General features: G+C 48.4%; 1 long non-coding RNA gene across 2 annotated transcripts in view; it reads left to right on the forward strand.

Moving 5' to 3' along the window:
- Positions 1-377: 377 nt before the first annotated feature.
- The window catches only part of LOC138565936 (uncharacterized), a 38,875-nt gene continuing 22,128 nt past the window's right edge, over positions 378-17,124 (forward strand). Inside the window, exon 1 of one of the 2 annotated variants that reach the window (XR_011301719.1) lies at positions 378-621. This is a non-coding gene — a long non-coding RNA (uncharacterized lncRNA). The remainder of the gene's footprint in view (positions 622-17,124) is intronic. The other variant, XR_011301718.1, reaches the window with a different exon arrangement.

The following is a 17,124-nucleotide window of genomic DNA, read 5'->3' on the forward strand; positions in this document are numbered from 1 at the left end:
TTTTTTAAACCTTTATTTTATTTTCCTTGACACTGCATAGAGGGGTTCGTAGGGGGTACATACATCAACTTTTACAAAGATCATACAAAAAACCATGTACTTGCAGTAATATACATCTTCATGACAAAATCATATCGGTGAGATGTAACTGTCTTGTTATTATCACAAAGCGCAGCTCGACATTTCATGAACTGTAACGAGTCGTTAATGGCTTCAGTCGAAGTCTCGTATTTTAATGACAAGTTAAAGTTTATGCAATTACGTTCCGTTGTGGGTATAGATTAATGACTGTTCATTATTCTGGGAGAAAGCTTTACATCAGCGGCCTCCTCAGAGGCAGCCTTGCGTTTTAATGCAAAGCTTTCTCTCAGAATGAACAGTGTTTTTATCTATTACAGCAACGTGCTCGCGCAGTGCTCTGCTGCTTATGTCTGTGACAGCTCGGAAGAGTGGCCACTGCTCAGGCGTAATACAGCCAATCAGCGATCAGCCGAAGGCAGCCGAAGACCAGGGGATACCGGATCGGTATGGGATACCAAATATTACAGAACACCGGCTAAGCGGAAAGCGAGTTTATGATTCATTTTTCGGACGCACTGGAGGAGACGCGAACATTCTGAAGTAAGTGCCTGACGGGCTCTTAATGTGTGAGAGAACGAGCGGATTTCCACCGCCGAGGTGAACCGTTGCCATATTCTTTTTGACACGGCATACGGGTGCGTGTGGGAGTTGTGTCACTTAGTTTTGCTGCGCACCAAGATATGATTCCGGTGTTGTATGCTATCCTGCCTCCCATGGTAGATTGTGGGAGGCAGTGTTCGGCAATCTTCGGAGTCACGCCCACTTGATGGCTACAGCCATACATGCAGCCCGAAATGAAAAGCTAATGTCATAGCCCGCCCTCCTACATTTCTGTTCCTGGGATTGGCCAGTGATCTGCGTAGCTCCACCCCTGTCCTTGAGTGCCCGTGTCCATCATTTAAGCAGTTCTCATATTTTATTCTTTTTTAGTGGCTGCAGTGTTGCCATGTCCGCTTATTATATTATAAGTGACTTTGGGCTTGTTTTTGCCCAAAGTCGCTTATAATATTAGCAGGTTGCTTATCGCGGTTTTTGTCTGTGTTTTTCCTTAATTGTGTGCTTATTGTTCCGCTTGTTTGCAGTCTGTCTGACTTGGCCCCATTTACAAAAAAAAAAATGAATATGAAAGGCGAACATGCCGTCGTCTTGCCTTAAGCTGTTATGCACACGCTGTGAGGCTCGGGCTGATTGCCTTCCTGATGTGAATCTGCAAGTACTCCTTTCTTTTGCATTGATGGGCTCTTTCGATATGAGAGACCCTTTGAAGACGCATTACCTAGCCAAGAGGTAAACACAGGGTATTTACAGCAACATGTAGTTTAGTCATGATGGAAACAAGCATAGACAATGACAATAGTTTAGGGTTTTGTGTAGGCATGGGAAAGGCCCTTGGTAGGCACTGCTATCTTTAGTTGTATGAACGGCACCAGGTGCAAAATGGTGCAAGTACCAGGGCATCTAATGGCAGTGCCTGGCAAATGCCTGATAAGTTTGCAAAAGCCAAAAACTTTTAACATGACTAACTGAAGGACACACACAGTGCTTTTAACTTGATTGGCTGAACGCAGACCAGGTTAAGACATTTCTATTACACCAGTAGCATTTACAGCTCAAATTCATTCAGCATTGAGTGCAAAGTTTAATGTTAAGGCTTGATTAAAGAGAGCACAAAGAGTTCCCATGATAAGGTGTTTTGGGCAGGGAGGGGCAAGAACAGGGTTGGGCAGTGCCTTAAGTGGCACTACAAATCGAGCCGGGGCTCATCGAGGGGGCGTGGCCTAACAGCGGGGGTCTTGATGGCCCGTTAGGCCACGCCCCCTTAACGAGCCCGGGCTCAATGGGCTACTGTCACCCCTGCCAGGCAGCCTTTCGTATAGATTAGCACCCTCTCCCCTATGGGGAGAGGGTGCTGATCTCTGCATTTATTTTGTGTAGGCTTGCCTGGCAGGGGACAGCGCCTGCCTATTCAGCCTTAATGGTGGTGTTGCCCCTCGCCAGCTGGGGAGGGGCAGCACCACCATTAAGGCTGAAAACGTGAGGCCACTGGAAGCAGAGGCCTTTTTCCTAAATACTGAAACTCCCGCGAATGCGCGGCAGCTCCAGTATTTAGAAAGCAAGGCCTCTGCTTTCAGCGGCCTCACGTTTTTTCCATAATGGTGGCGCCGGCCGACGGGAATCTCTTGATTAAAGGGATGCCTCGCAGGTGCGGCGCCACCATTATGGCTGAAAGGCATTTTTTTCTGTAGGCTGAAGCTCTCGCAAACGAGCGAGCGCTTCAGGCTGTAGAAAAAAAATGCCTTTTCGTGTAGTGGCCGGGGCTGCCAGGGGAGATTACTGGGCCCGGCAGGGCCCCGCCTCAAAACGAAATTTCAGAGCCTGCCGGGGCTCAGCCCCGGCAGGCCCCGGCCCACTTAAAGCCCTGGGGTTAAGGATTAGCATGGCAATGAACAGTCAATGGGTGGGCTAGTGATTTACTAGAGGAGTAAGTCATGAGGGAGCCAATGACCAGAGGGGTGATGGACTATATGAACCAAGGACCAGATGACAGCAATCAACCAGGTTTCCCAATACCAGAAGGACGACAGTGGGGGGGCCATGTCACGCTTGTCGCCATGAGCTAGTCCTGGATTTTCCCTTTGCATACTGGTCCTTGTAGGCCCATACTTATAATGGGAAGAAATAAAATACCAGTCCTAGCATTTAATAGGAAATGCCTGGACTGGCTCAGTGTCATGAAGTACATGGGGCTACTTGGCAGGTACCTGCAATGTAGCCAAGGACCAGAGGTGAGCGACGAATCAAGCACCAGAGCAGCCAAGGATCCAAAAAGCCAATAATGTTGCTTTTATAAGTCGCACACATACAACAAATTAAAATAGACACCAATTGTTAGAAAATAACAATTTTAATAAATGCTTTTTGTTAACATATGTTTGAGCTCTCTGTATGTATTCTTTGCGTTATAGTTATTTTTCAACTTCTGAGACCTTTCCACCTTATTTTAGAGGTGCGCTTGTTTTTGCAGCTTATTTGGTTGGGAGTCAGCTTGTTTTGGGCTTGTTTTAAAGGAACATTCAGCTTATTTTTTCCTTCTGACCTGGCAACACTGAGCGGCCGTGGAGAGAGGAAGGGGAGACTGGGAAAGAGGGGGTTTGAAGAAATTAAGTCGCATGGAGTAGAACCGAGCTCTACACTGCGGGGCTGTGGTGGGAATACAGGAGCTCGAGGCACACACGGGACTGAGCAGGAACAAAGGAGGGACCCTTCTGCACCAACACAACGAAAGCACAGTATTTGAAAGGCTACCGAGCAGGGGAGTTGCTAGGTCTGGAAAAGACCCGGGGCTAAGCTGATGTCGGAACTGTTGGGACTGGGGGCTAGCTAGTCTTTTGGCTGTAGCTCCTGCGATTCTATCCGGGGCTACAACCAAAAGACCAGGGGCTATAGCCCCCTCAGCCCCCCCCCTAGCAACGCCCCTGCCACCGAGGATTACAAAAGCCCTGTACAGTGGTTTAATTGCTGGGATCAAAAAATAATAAAAATCACATAAATGAAAAACATTTTGACTTTTCTGTTTCATGACACCAACGTAACATTGTTTACTCCCCCATGTACGTAGACACATTAACACGGAAGAATGCCATGTTAAGAGAGGGCTAATCACCATATTGCTGAAACGAAGCACCTGAATGTTTTATGGAAATGCTTAACTCAAGGTGGTCTGTTTTGGGGGCTTCGTGCATGGACAACATTGTGTGATGAATGTCAACTTAACTATTTCATAACTTGTGTGTTTTATCACTGTTCTATAGCCAAAACATTAATGTAAAGAAATATTATACCAAGCAAAAGGAGTGTTTAGCGAACAATGGTTTCACACCTGTCTGCATCAGGCGTGCCTGTAAATAAGTGAACACAAGGTAGGCTGCAGTCTTGTGGCAGGATGGATGCCATACTCCCACTTGTCATGAATCCTCCTTGCATGTTAATTCCACTCTCTTTATCACGGAGAATGGTCATCATGGTTTCCACAGTAATGTTGCCTGTTTGAAAACCATTATAACGCACTTCAGCAGGGCAGTTTCTAATCCATTTGGTGCCCACAGCGAAACACTAGGAATACACCCCCCCACATCCCATCCCGCACCCCAGCCCCACCGCACCCAATGCGCCATCCCCACCGCACCCCGTGCCCCAGCCCCACCGCACCCCACGCCCCAGCCCCACCGCACCCCAGCCCCACCGCACCCCACCCCACTCCCAAACTACACCATTAAGGGACTCATACCCAAAGTCAAACAGTCCGTTACACAAGGAATGAATTGCCATTTGCAACAGTGGGCCACTTTTTCATTGGTGCCCAAGACAATTGTATGCTCTAGTCCCACTTAGGCTGCAGATAATGAGGACTGGGCACACCAAGAGAACATGAATATGGCACAGGATGCAGTATATGCAACCATCAAAGAACACAAGATGCTGAAGGGGGTTTGGAGGCAACCTAAGCCAAAAGGGCAATGACAAGGAGACACCCGAACACAATAAACAATCACTTTAAAATTCTTTCAATGGGAATCAAGTGTATGCTTTGATACAGTAAAGTCTGACTGTTGACTTGTTATAAGGAGACATGGAACCGGATTATTCATTTATTCATGCAATGTTTGTCGGGTACCTATTTATTTATGCAATGTTTGTCGGATACAGGTATCCGACAAACATTGCATAAATAAATAATCTGTGTCCATGTACCCGACAAACATTGCATGAATAAATAAATGAACCGGGTCATGGCTTAAAGAATATTTACTCAGCAACACTGATCAAAACTATTATCAGCATAATGAAGTAACTCATCACCAGTGCCATGGAAGTGGTTTAAAGTGGAATTGTTATAAAGTTTGGCAAAGAAGCAGCATGAAAGAAATAGCGCCGCTTTATTTTGGGAGAGGCAAAGCTGCCTACAGTGCACGCCCACGCCCCACACTACCTCCCCTCCCAACACAATGTCAGCACAAAACCATTCAGTGACCAATGGCCCACCATTAGCAGTTTCCTGCCTGCATTGTGATGGGAGGAGCTGGTTTTAGCTGCAGGGGGACCTGAAGTGTTTTAATTGTTGTGCTTATGCCCCCCCCAAGTGGCGCTAAAGTGGTCGGAGGAAGCCTCTGACTTCTGTAATGTTACGTAGTACTTGTGACATTACAGTCGGAAGGGGCAGCGCCAGTACCTGACCCACAGAACTTTCCCCACGGCAATGCGCCGCCCCACAAACTGGGGAATGTTATCCCCTTCAGAGGTTCCAGTGTAGCGGGGTAATTGCGAACCCCCCTGGCGGTTGCACCCCGGGCAGCTGCCCGCCTTGCCCGGGCCAAGAAACGGGCCTGCACCTCAAGGTTAACAATTTCTCCCAGTGCATGGATTAGCATTCTTTTTTATTTATTTTTCCATTTGTGCTTTGGTTTCCAACAAACCTTGCACACGAACATGAATATTTAAAAGTCTCCTATGCACAATTAGACAAACAATACAGGCCATAAATACAAACCATCTCCCCAGATAATACAAAATCATACACAAATATAAACTAGTCATGTCACACAGCATTCTTGTTGCAGCTCAATTAAGCCTACACATTTCACAATATCAGAACAATGAAGTATCTGTTAAGTATAAAAGCAAAATTCTATAACTTTTTCCCCAAACCTTTTATTCAAACAAGGATGCGAGACATACATAGACAGTAAAATATGGCTGAATGCATAATGCACAACATTCCCGGGTCCAACAAGCCATCCCACCACCGAGGCGCTAATGCGAAAATGCATAACCTTGTTAAAATAAAAAAAAGTACCACACCAAGGACATCACATCAAGGAATAGTTTGAAAGTAGAGACGGTTTAAAAGTTAGGGAGGGAAAATTCTGGTAATAGTCAACAAATGGGAGCCAGAAATTTAGATACCAAGGCAGCGCATTGTTTTACACATGCTGTAACTTTTTCGTCGACCAAGATGTCCCATACCTCCATCCACCATTGTGCCAATACTGGCCCCATAAGAGCCTTCCACGATCGTGCTATTTATATTTTAGTTGCTAAAAATTGGTGTGTCGCCGATTGTGCTCTGCAACCTGATTTAGGGTACACATCTTCCACTGAGCACCGCGATAGGCCAACTAGTGGAGCCAGGGGTAAGTCCACTGCAGTTCTCTCCTTAATGTGAGACAGTACAGCAACCCAAAAAGTGTGGATCACATGACAGGACCACCACATATGAAAGTAGCTTCCCAAGGCCGCACCCCCTCCAGCAAGCCGAATTCAAAGCAGCATTCATTTTATGTAAAGTTAGCAGAGGCCGGTACCATCTGTAGCAAAGTTTATGCATGCATTCTCTATTGGTTACACATCTAGAGGAGGCGTGGTTTCTAGCCCAGATCTCTTCCCATAAATCCTCGACAGGAGGTCCCACATCCGCTTTCCAAATGGCAATGTAGGAGGATCTGACGGTTAGTAAGTTGCCTCCCAAAAGTTTATAAAAGCATGAGATTCTACCCCCATCTATGCCATACTGTTGGGTACATTCCAATACTCTCACCTTCGCAGGTCACCTGGCTCCTCACAGTTGTGAAATCCAGTGCCGAATATGACCATATCTAAATCGTTCGCCTTCGGTTAGTGAGAATTGAGCCTTACATTCGGACACGAGAGAGGAGAGCCCTCCTGGTACAGCTGATGCAAGCTATGCAGACCCCCATTATGCCAATTTGAAAAACTATTCCCTAAGAATCCTGGGGAGAATTCTGCATTACCAAAGACTGGAGAGCACGGTCTGAAACCCGATTCACCCACTTCTTCATAAAAGCCACGTGCCAGTAATACAGCAAGATTTTTGTCGAGCTCAAGTGTGTGTCAGATCGGGGAGTTTAGTATTGTCGATAAAGGGTAAGAAAGATAACCGGCAGGAGGAGTTGGCTTTCTCAAGAGCTACCCATCTGGGAGGGGACCTCCAAGCCAAAATGTGCGTAACCCGAGCAGCCACATAATACCTGAGGAGGCCCAGAGCCGCCATTGCTCCCCTCCGGGCATCGCTTAAAACCTCAGCTTTTGGAACTCTAGGCTTTTTGCCCACCCAGATAAATTGTAGGACGCTACGCTGCAGCATACGTACTTCAAGATTGGGTATCTAAACTAGCAAGGCTTGACAAAGATACAAGAATCTGGGTAAAAGATTCATTTTTACTGCAGCGATTCGTCCCATCAGTGATATTTCCTGCTTACTCCAACGTTTAAGATCTTCGGCAAGATCCTTAAGCAACCCTGGGAAGTTGACCCAATATACATCCTGCGGGGAAACAGGAATCCTCACCCCCAGGTACTCAATAGTGTCAGATGCCCACGGAATCGACAGGTGGATCTCGCAGCGGCAATGACTTGCTTGGGCAATTGCACACTTATGGCAAGGATTTCTAGTAATTGACAGAGAAGCCAGTTCAAATCATCTTAATTCAGACACGACAGCCTCAAGGGAGGTTGGTATATTAGTTAACATGAGCAGGACATCATCGGCATAAAGAGGCATTTTGTGTTGCACCCAAGCTACCTCAGTCCCTGTGATCTCCGAGTTGTCTCTGATCCTTTGCGCAAATGGCTCCATTACAAGAGCAAAAATCAAAGGAGACAGTGGACAACCCTGCTTAGTTTCATGAGCGATAGGGACAGGGGCAATTAACCCTTATTCGAGTAACAGGTCAATGGTAGTTAGCCAACGGGCCAAATCCAAAAGCAAGCAGAACATCACAAAGGTAGGGCCAGTGCACTCTGTCGAATGCTTTAGTAGCATCCAGTGTGAGTACTCCCAAGGCAAGACTATCCCCTCCTGGCTAGGTCAAGGATTTCCAAGCCTCATCTGATGTTGTCTTGTGTGCTTCGCTTTGGAATAAACCCAGCCTGATCCGGATTTATCAGTTGGGGTAGAACCGTCCCCAACCTCGAGGCCAACACCTTAGAGTACAACTTGGCATCCAGGTTCAAAGAAATTGGCCTGTACGGGTGACAATCCTGTGTGGGATTCCCCAGCTTAAGTATTAAAATTGTAGTTGACTCCATCGAAGGAGTAATCCTCCCTAAATTCCGGGAACAAGTTGAATAAGTTAGTCAAAGGTTTGAGTAGTTGTGGTTGAAAAATCGTATAAACGATGCTGAGAAACCATCCGGACTAGGGGTCCTGTGTTTAAGAGAAACTATTGCTATTGCCACCTCTTCCGTGGTTACAGGAGTATCTAAGGTCTCCTGACCAGTAGACGAGAGCCTGATTTGGTAGTCTGGCGTAAGTCGCAGAGATGGGGGGGCGGGCCTGCTTCAGATTCTGTGGGTAAATATCATTCAGAAACCTTCCTTTTCGCCGATTCCTTGTACTGAATATTTATGTCTGAGTCTACCAGCACTGCTGTAGTATTTGTTGTATGTATGGCCTTCAATTTATGAACCAGAAATGTATTCACCATATTACCCATGGCATAATAAGATTGCTTAGCACGAATAATCGATTTGGCCGTATGTCCTGCTAAGTGTGCTTCTAGTTTATTTCGCGCTACCCGTAGGCCCTTCCTGGCCATGACAGAATTGAAATGCTTATGAAGCATTTCTGAAGCGCGCATCTCCCCCTAAAGTGCCTATCTTAGGGTTCTATTCCTATGAGTGCAAGCAGTTGTGTGAGCAATCAGTTCCCATCTAATCACTGCCTTCATAGGGTCGCATACCGTGGCAGTCGGAACGGTAGCAGTGCTATTTTCCCTAAAGAAATCAGTTATTGCTTTAGTTACGGGGTCCTTTGAACACCAAATCTGAGAGGGCCGGGTCGTGCAGCTTCCATGGGGGCCTGCTAACGGGGGACAACCTATCAACTGAAAGTGTACACTCAACTGCTGCATGATCTGAGAGTACATGGGTAGCAATGAGTACCTCTGATACAAACGGAATCAGAAGGAACAAGTTACTTACCTGTAACTATTGTTCTCCAGAATGGGTCTGGCATGGATTCACATGCTCATGAATATTCCCCGTCATCAGGCCGGGAATCAAAAAGAAAAACAGTTTCACTTTCACTTACAAACTGTCTTTCTCCGATAAACCAATCACTGAGCTCTGGGTCATACTGCCCCCAGCCAATGACTGCCCTTCCCCCTAAGCCCCTCCTCTGGCAGCCATCTTCAGATTTAATAGCCCATAAAGTGGCAGTATGACCAAGAAGAGCCACAGAGGGACAGGAGGGAGGGTTTGCATGTGAATCCATGCCAGACCCATGCTGGAGAACAATAGTTGCAGGTAAGCAACTTGTTCCTTCTCCAGCATGGGGTCTGGCATGGATTCACATGCTCATGAATAAAGAATACATAGCAGTACAACATTACACAACCACAGGAGGTGGCAAGGCTCAACAGAAGCAAATACTCTTCCCTCCGGAACAGGCTCACCTTCAAGCGAACAGGTTTGCGTAGCACTGCTTGGCCAACCCTGGACTCCTCTCTGGAATCCCTGTGGACGCAGTAGAATCTTGTAAAGGTGTGCGTGGACCTCCACGTAGCAGCCCTGCAGATGTCCAGCAGGGGCACACCAGACAGGAACGCCGTCGTCGCAGCGATTGCTCTGGTAGAATGGGGTCTAAGACGGCCGGGCAGCGGTTGGTTTGACAACCAGTGACAGTGTGTGATGCAGCCGGAGAGACACCTGGAGATGGAAGCCTTGGACACAGGACCAAAGTTCATGAATGGTTGAGATGTCTTCCGGAAACACTTTGTGCGTACCACATAGAACTTCAGCGCACAAGCCACATCCAGCCAGTGCAAAGTCCTTTTAGCCGGCGACAAAGGTTTTGGAAAAAACACAGGCAACACCAAAGGCTTGTTGAGGTGGAATTCCGACAGAACCTTTGGCATGAAGGAGGGGTGCATCCGCAGCACCATCGTTGTGTTGTGAAAAGTCAGCTTAGGTTGTTTGCAGGAAAGGACCTGGACCTCACCTACCCTCCTGGCAGAGGTGATGGCCACGAGAAAAGCTGTCTTCCACGAAAGGAACTTGAGAGGGGCCTGATGCATATGCTTGAAGGGAGCCCCCATGATCCTCGTCAGCACCACGTTGAGTTCACACGCCAGGGTAGGGGCCTTCTCCGGTGGTAATGATCGAAACAGTCATTTGAGGAACTCCTTGACTAGAAGGTGGGACCAAAGAGAAGACCGTCCTGGAGACCTGGTGTAGCGGGAGATAGCCGCCAGAAGCACCTTGATAGAGGCGTGCGTCTGCCCTGCCTTGACCAAGTACAAGTACGGAAGAATCTGCGGAGCTAAGATATTCAGAGGGTTGGTCTTCTGCGTCCGGCACCACGTTGCAAAATGTTTGCACTTGTGCCCTTAGCAATGAAGAGGCGACAATGCTCTGGCCGTGGTAAGGACCTCCCTGCAGTCTGCCGGCAGCTCGTACACTCCAAACCCTAAGGCTGCAGGAGCCAAGCCTTCAGGTTCAGCGATCCTGTGTCGTGATGTAGGATTGCGCTTCCTTCTCTGGTGAGCAGATCCAAACCACCTGGAGCTTGACTGGGGGTAACACTGACAGGCTGAGAAGATCCGGTTACCAAATCTGACTCGGCCACGCCGGGGCGATGAGGATCATCTTGCATCGCCACCGTTTGAGTTGATTAATGACTCGCAGCCGGAGAGGCAACGGGGAAGGGGAATTCCGGCAGAACAGGCCTTCCCACAGAAAGGAAAACGCGTCCCCCATGCTCCTCGGCTGGTGGAACCTTCTGGCGAATCTCTGTCATTTGGAATTCATCGCTGTCGCAAACAGATCGATCTGGGGTCTGCCTCATTTGAGGAAGAGGTTGTTCACTTGATCATGTCGAAGTTCCCACTTGTGGCAAGAGCGCAGCTCCCTGCTGAGGGAGTCGGCGAAGGTGTTCTTGACTCCAGCCAGGTGAAAAGGAATGAGGAACATCTCTTGGCTGACGGCCCAGTGCCACAAGTCCTGCGCCTCTCTGGAGAGCGCCGGGTATCTAGTACCTCCTTGCTTCCTGATGTAGAACATCGTGGTGGTATTGTGCGTGAAGACCCTCACCACCTTGCCCTTGAGTGACAGAAGGAACGACTAGAGGACCCAGAACACTGCCCGCAGCTCCAGGACATTGATGTGGAGAGCCCTCTCCTATGGTAGCCACAGGCCTCTGGCGTGGAGACGTCCGGTGTGGGCTCCCCAGCCCTCCAGGGACGCGTCTGTGGTGACTGTCTCTTGGTATGGGGGGGATCTGGAAATCCGTGCCCCCGGCAATGCTGGAGTGCACGCCCCACCACCTTATCGCTCGACGGAACTCCTCGTCGAGAACAATCTTGTCTGCAAAGCTTCCAGACACCTGGATCCACCAAGCGTCCAGGAATTCCTGAAGGGGTCCTATCTGCAACCTGCAGAGCCGGATCAGGTTAACGGCGCTGGTGGAGCTGCCGGCGCCGTTAACCCTCTACCGCCTCATTACGAGGTCTGCTCGTGAGACCCTCTAAGGACGTCTGGTAAAACCAGGCATCCTTAGTGGGACCCGCTAGCAGACCAGGATGCTTACAACAGGCCCGTCATTAATGGGCCCGTGGTTAGCATACTCCCTATTCCCATTGAGCCCTATGGGGGCTCAAATGGGAATGGGGATGTACCGGGTCCGGGTTCCTGGAATGGGGGAATACCGGGTCCTCCAAGGCCGGAATAGCCCGGTATTTCCCCATTCCAGGAACCCGGATCCGGTACCCGGTATGGCGGTAGCCATGCCGCTAAAAGCGGCATGGCTACCTCCATACTCGTAATGAGGCCCATGTCTTAATCCACTTAATCATATGAGATTGAAATACACCAGTTAAGGTCTAGGAGAGTTCTAACAAAACAGATAGGTCTTCACGGCCTTCTGGAATGCCGGAAAGGTTTTAATCTCACAGTTTTCTCTGGGTAGTTTATTCCATGCTCTAGGACCGTAGACGCCGAATCTGCGGTCCCCTTTGCTCATATACCTGGTGTGGTGTATATGAAGCAGATTTTGATCTGCTGAGCGCAGTTGTCAGGTAGGAACATGTCTCCTGATTTTATCTGATAGATATCTTGTTCCTGTCTTGTTAACACACCTATAAACCAAGCAGAGTACCTTAAACTCAATTATCTCCTTTACTGCCAGCCAATGTAGGGCTCTTCTTAAGTTAGAGGTTGGAGCTGATTTTTTACCTATACGCCAGCCTAACCGCTGCATTTTGGGCCACCTGCAGTCTTCGCAACTGATAGGCTGGTATACCCGACAGCAATACATTTCCATAGTCTAACCTCGAGTTGACCAGAGTGCCAATGACTACCGCTCTGTCCTCATTCGCAATGAATGGTAGGATATGTTTCAGTAGGCGTAGTGAGTGGAAAGCTGCTTGTACCTTCGCACTAACTTGAGCTCCACTTCCCATGTTATCCTCCCAGACACAGCCTACATTTTTTATTTTCTTGGAGAAATTCAGCTGTGTCCCCAGGAAACATAGGGAGTGTAAATGCTCCCTCTGCAGATTGTGCTTTGAAGCGAATAGAGTCTTTTATGTTTTGCTGACATTCAGCAGTAGCTGGATCGCACACATCCAAGCCTGTATTTCTTGTAGGCACCGGTCAACTATTTCGTACTTCTCCTCTAGATTCTGTATCCTCAAGAACACCTGTGTATGAGTGAAACTGTATGCCGTGCTTCCTCAGAATGTCCATGAGTAGTTTAACATATAAATTAAAAAGCAGTGGGGAGAGGGATGTCATGAACCATCAGACATGCCCCTTCTGGACCTCCTGGTCCTTGACGCGTCGGGGCTTACACTCTGTACTACTTCCAACATGGCCGTACACACAGAACGCTGCCTACCAGTCTTCACGTCCGAGGCAGCATGTTCTATAAAATGGCCATGCCCCCGCGGCCCGCGCGTCTCAACGCTACTGTTGCTGTGGCTAGACGTGTGCTCTGAAGTTCGCCTTGCGGAATTCTGTAGTTTCCTGATTCCTAGACCCTCCGCTTTCCCTTCTATCCTCCCTCCTCCTATTTAGCCTTCTTCCCGGATTCCTTGCACCCGCCTCCGAGTGCACTTCTCCTTTCCTGGTCTTCCTGGAGTTTCCTCATTTTTTCCCGGACGTTAAAGCTGAACGAACACTGGAAGCCGAAGACGGCAGAGCAGGCTTGTACAAGACCCGATCCGTACGGAAGAAAACTCCTCTGGATTCCATCAAGCAGCGAAAGCAGGTGAGAAAGGGGGAAACCTGTGACAAGGGACGATCCCTGCAGGACTCCACAGCTTTGTAATCCTGAATCTAACAAGAAATCTCCAAATCCTACTCTTTGTTCTCTTCTAGAGAGAAAAGATTCAAACCATTGAAGAGCTTGTTTCCCTACTCCACCCACTTCTCTCAGACGTTTCAGCAGGGTCCCATGAACAACCCTATCAAAGACGGCGGACAGGTCCAACATGACCAACAGGGACACGCCCCCCTGATCCGCCGTCTCCAATAGATAGTCCCAGACCGTCAGCAACGCCATCTCCATCCCAAAACCTGGTCGGAAGCCGGATTGCAGTGGATTGCAGATTCTCCTGATCCAGATGTTCCTGCAGCTGAGCTGTCACAATGTTTTCCAGAATTTTCGATGGCCATGACAATCCTGCCATTGGCCTGTAATTCTGGAAATTCTTAGGGTCTAAATTTGTTTTTTTTTAGCAGTGGCGTGACCACAGATTTCTTCAGAATCATCGGTACTACCCCTGATGTAAGAGATTTGTTAACAAATTTTGTGATAAATGGGGTAATATCTGGAGCTATTAGTTTAGCTACTGAAGATAGAATAACGAAGAGTACATCATTAGTAGACTTCAACGCGGAGAGCAAGGTGCAGACCCTTTCCTCAGATACTTTCGTAAACATAAATAGCTTCTGATCCGCCCCAGTGTCTTCATCATGAGATATGCATTCTGGGCTAATCTCCTCTGTTACTTCCAGATCCTCTTGGGGATGTAATGGTTTAATTTCCATAATCTTTCCTTGTATTAGCTCTATTTTATTTATAAAGTAATTATTAAAAGCATCCGCCTGTGCTTGTGATGATTCAGGTGCTGCTGACGCACACCCAGGATTTGCTAACTGGGAAATAGCAGCGTACAATTGCTGTGGCCTGTTCATGACTTTGTCAATTTTCCCTGTTATAAATTTAGCTTTGGCATCAAAAATGGCTTTTCCATATTCTCTTCAGGCGCTCTTGACCTGTTCTAAAATGCTCTCTGTACGATGTCTTCTCCATTTTTTTCTCGAAAGATCTCAACTGTACCCTTTTCTTGGCCAAATCTGGCGAAAACCAGGGGTTACATGGCTTTGTTTTGTTGGAGAGGGGCCTGTACATTAAATAGCATAGCCATGATTTACATGCCATTATTGAAGAACTCCTCACATGGAAGAGCCTCTTCAATCTGTGCCAAAGCATGTTTTAGAGTTTCCCTTGAGATTTTCAATAAATCTTTCAGCTTGTGGAACTCCCCCATCCAATTTTCCGTGTGCACTTCCAGAGTTTTCTTATGCATTCTCAGTTCAAATACTATGGCATAGTGGTCTGTCCATGATATTGCGATTGTCTCAACATAACAAATTATCTTCCCTCGATATAGCAGGACATCAAGACAATGGTCCTGGCAATGTGAGGGGGATGATGCTAAAAGTTCCAAAGCATGGGCTTCCAGGGTCTCCTTTAATTCTCTCCCATCCCCAGATGTCACCTCCTCAGCCCATATATTGAAGTCCCCCAAACATAACAGCTTGTCATGCTTATTCCCCGTGTCTGCCAGAAAGAATTCTAATTTCTCCAGGAAAGCCTGTGCTGGGCCAGGAGGTCGATAACCAAAGAGAATTTTTATAGTTTTATTTGGAGAACACTGAATAGAAGCATGCCCCATCTGACTTGATGGTCCGCACCGTGGCAGTCTTCAGTGTCAACAGCCATTGCACCTTGCCCAGCATGGCCGCTATCCTCTCTTCCAAGGGGGCGGTCAGGCAGGAGACCAAGTTGAGCCTGGCCCCCAGAAATAGCACGTTCTGCGATAGTATCAAGCAGGAATTTGGATAGTTGACGGAGAACCCCAGATCTGTCAGCAGCTGGACGGTCCTCTCCGTGTGTTGAACTGCTACTTCCCTGGACTTGGCGCGGATGAGTCAGTCATCAAGGTACGTGAACACATGTATCCCTTGTAGGCGCAGATGGGCCGCCACTGGTGCCATGCACTTTTGTGAACACCCTGGGTGCCGAATTCAGTCTGAAGGGAAGGGAAGGGCCTTGAACTGGTAGTGCCTTCCCTGTACTACGAAGCACAGGACCTTCTGATGCTTCTCGTTAATGGGGATGTGGAAGTATGCATCCTCCAGATCCAGCGACGACAAGAAGTCCTCTTCCTCCAGTTGGCCAAGCACGTGCTGCAACATGACCATCATGAACTTTTGGGACTTGAGGTATTTGTTAAGGCGCCGCAAGTCTAGAATGGGCCTCCAGCCCCCAGTCTTCTTCAACAAGAAGTATCCGCAGTAGACTGCGGAGCCCGCAGTCACATCGGAACCAGCTCTATAGCCCCCTTTTTTAATATGGCCCGTACTTCCCGCAGGAGCGGAGGGATGTGCTGCTCCTGCCGGGCCACCAGTGGTATCCGCGGACACTTCTGCTGGAACTCTAGAGAGTGTCCGTGGGTGGGAGCGTCCAGCACCCATCGGACGGTGGAGATCTTTTCCCACTCGCTGGACCAGGTCAGCCCCTTTTGCCTTCGAAAGGGCGGTCGCCACCAGCTCGATCCTCAAGGATGACTTAGTCTGGACCACCTGGGCCTTCAGGGGCAGGTTGGACACCTTTCCATGCGCCTTGGTCTTCTCCGGCTTTTCCCACAGCTTCCCTGGGTTAACCGATTTCCTCTTTGAGGAGGAGCTGGAGCTATGACTAGCGATGGAGGCAGATGGCGAAGATGAACGTGCGCTGCGTATCGTGGTACCCACTTGTGCGGAAACCCAGACGGAAACAAACTTGCGGTACTTGGCCTTGTCTTGGGCCCCCGCGGATCGAGCACCCTCAAAGGACTTAGAAGCCAGCTCTTTGGACCGGCCGGTCCTGGGTAAGGCATGCCCCTGCTTGCCGCACAGGGTAGAGGCCTTGGCGTTAAGCCATGCCACCAACCTACTGTGACTGTCCTTGATGGTTCGCTTGGAGAACCCAAGGCAGATTTCACAATATGCTTCGCTGTGGTCCGGATGGAGACAGTAGAGGCACTGAGAGTGTTTGTCCTCCACAAACAAGTTCCTCAATCCGCAGCTGGAGCAGAGCTTGAAGAGGGAGCCTCCCTCATTCTTCTCCGACGACATGGTCCGGAGTGCGATGTAGGCCCAATGGCGTTCTGGAATCTTCCATGAAACTCTTTCATGAAATTCTTGCCCTTAAGGGGCGTTGAAAGACGCCGACAAACAGATCCCTGCTTGCCGGTCAAAGGAACGAAAGAACACACAGGCTCTATTTGACAACGATAGAAACTTTTTATCGAAAAAGCACAAAAACGTAGAAAAGCTCTCTGAGCACAACACGAGGACTCCCAACACTTGAACATGCGGTAAAAATGTGAAGATGGCTGCCAGTGGAGGGGCTTAGGGAGAGGGCAGTCATTGGCTGGGGACAGTATGACCCAGAGCTCAGTGTTTGGTGTATAGAAGAAAGACAGTTTGTAAGTGCAAGTCAAACAGTTTATTCTTTTACAGAGGATTCCCGGACTGACAACGGGGAATATTCACGAGCATGTGAATCCATGCCAGACCCCATGCTGGAGAAAGGGAGATATGAGCCAGAGATTGATCCTTGAGAAAGTCCTATATGCGTGAAAAATGTGTGTTGTCAAGTGTTGTTGTAGCCTCCACAAGTAAACCAGATTCATTTCCCTCAGAACTTTAATTAAAGACTGGGCCAGTTTAAAGTCTGTAGCAGAGGGTGGGTGT

The sequence above is a fragment of the Ambystoma mexicanum genome, chromosome 2p, assembly GCF_040938575.1.
Source record: "Ambystoma mexicanum isolate Mex_15411 chromosome 2p, UKY_AmexF1_1, whole genome shotgun sequence".
Lineage (NCBI taxonomy): Eukaryota > Metazoa > Chordata > Amphibia > Caudata > Ambystomatidae > Ambystoma > Ambystoma mexicanum.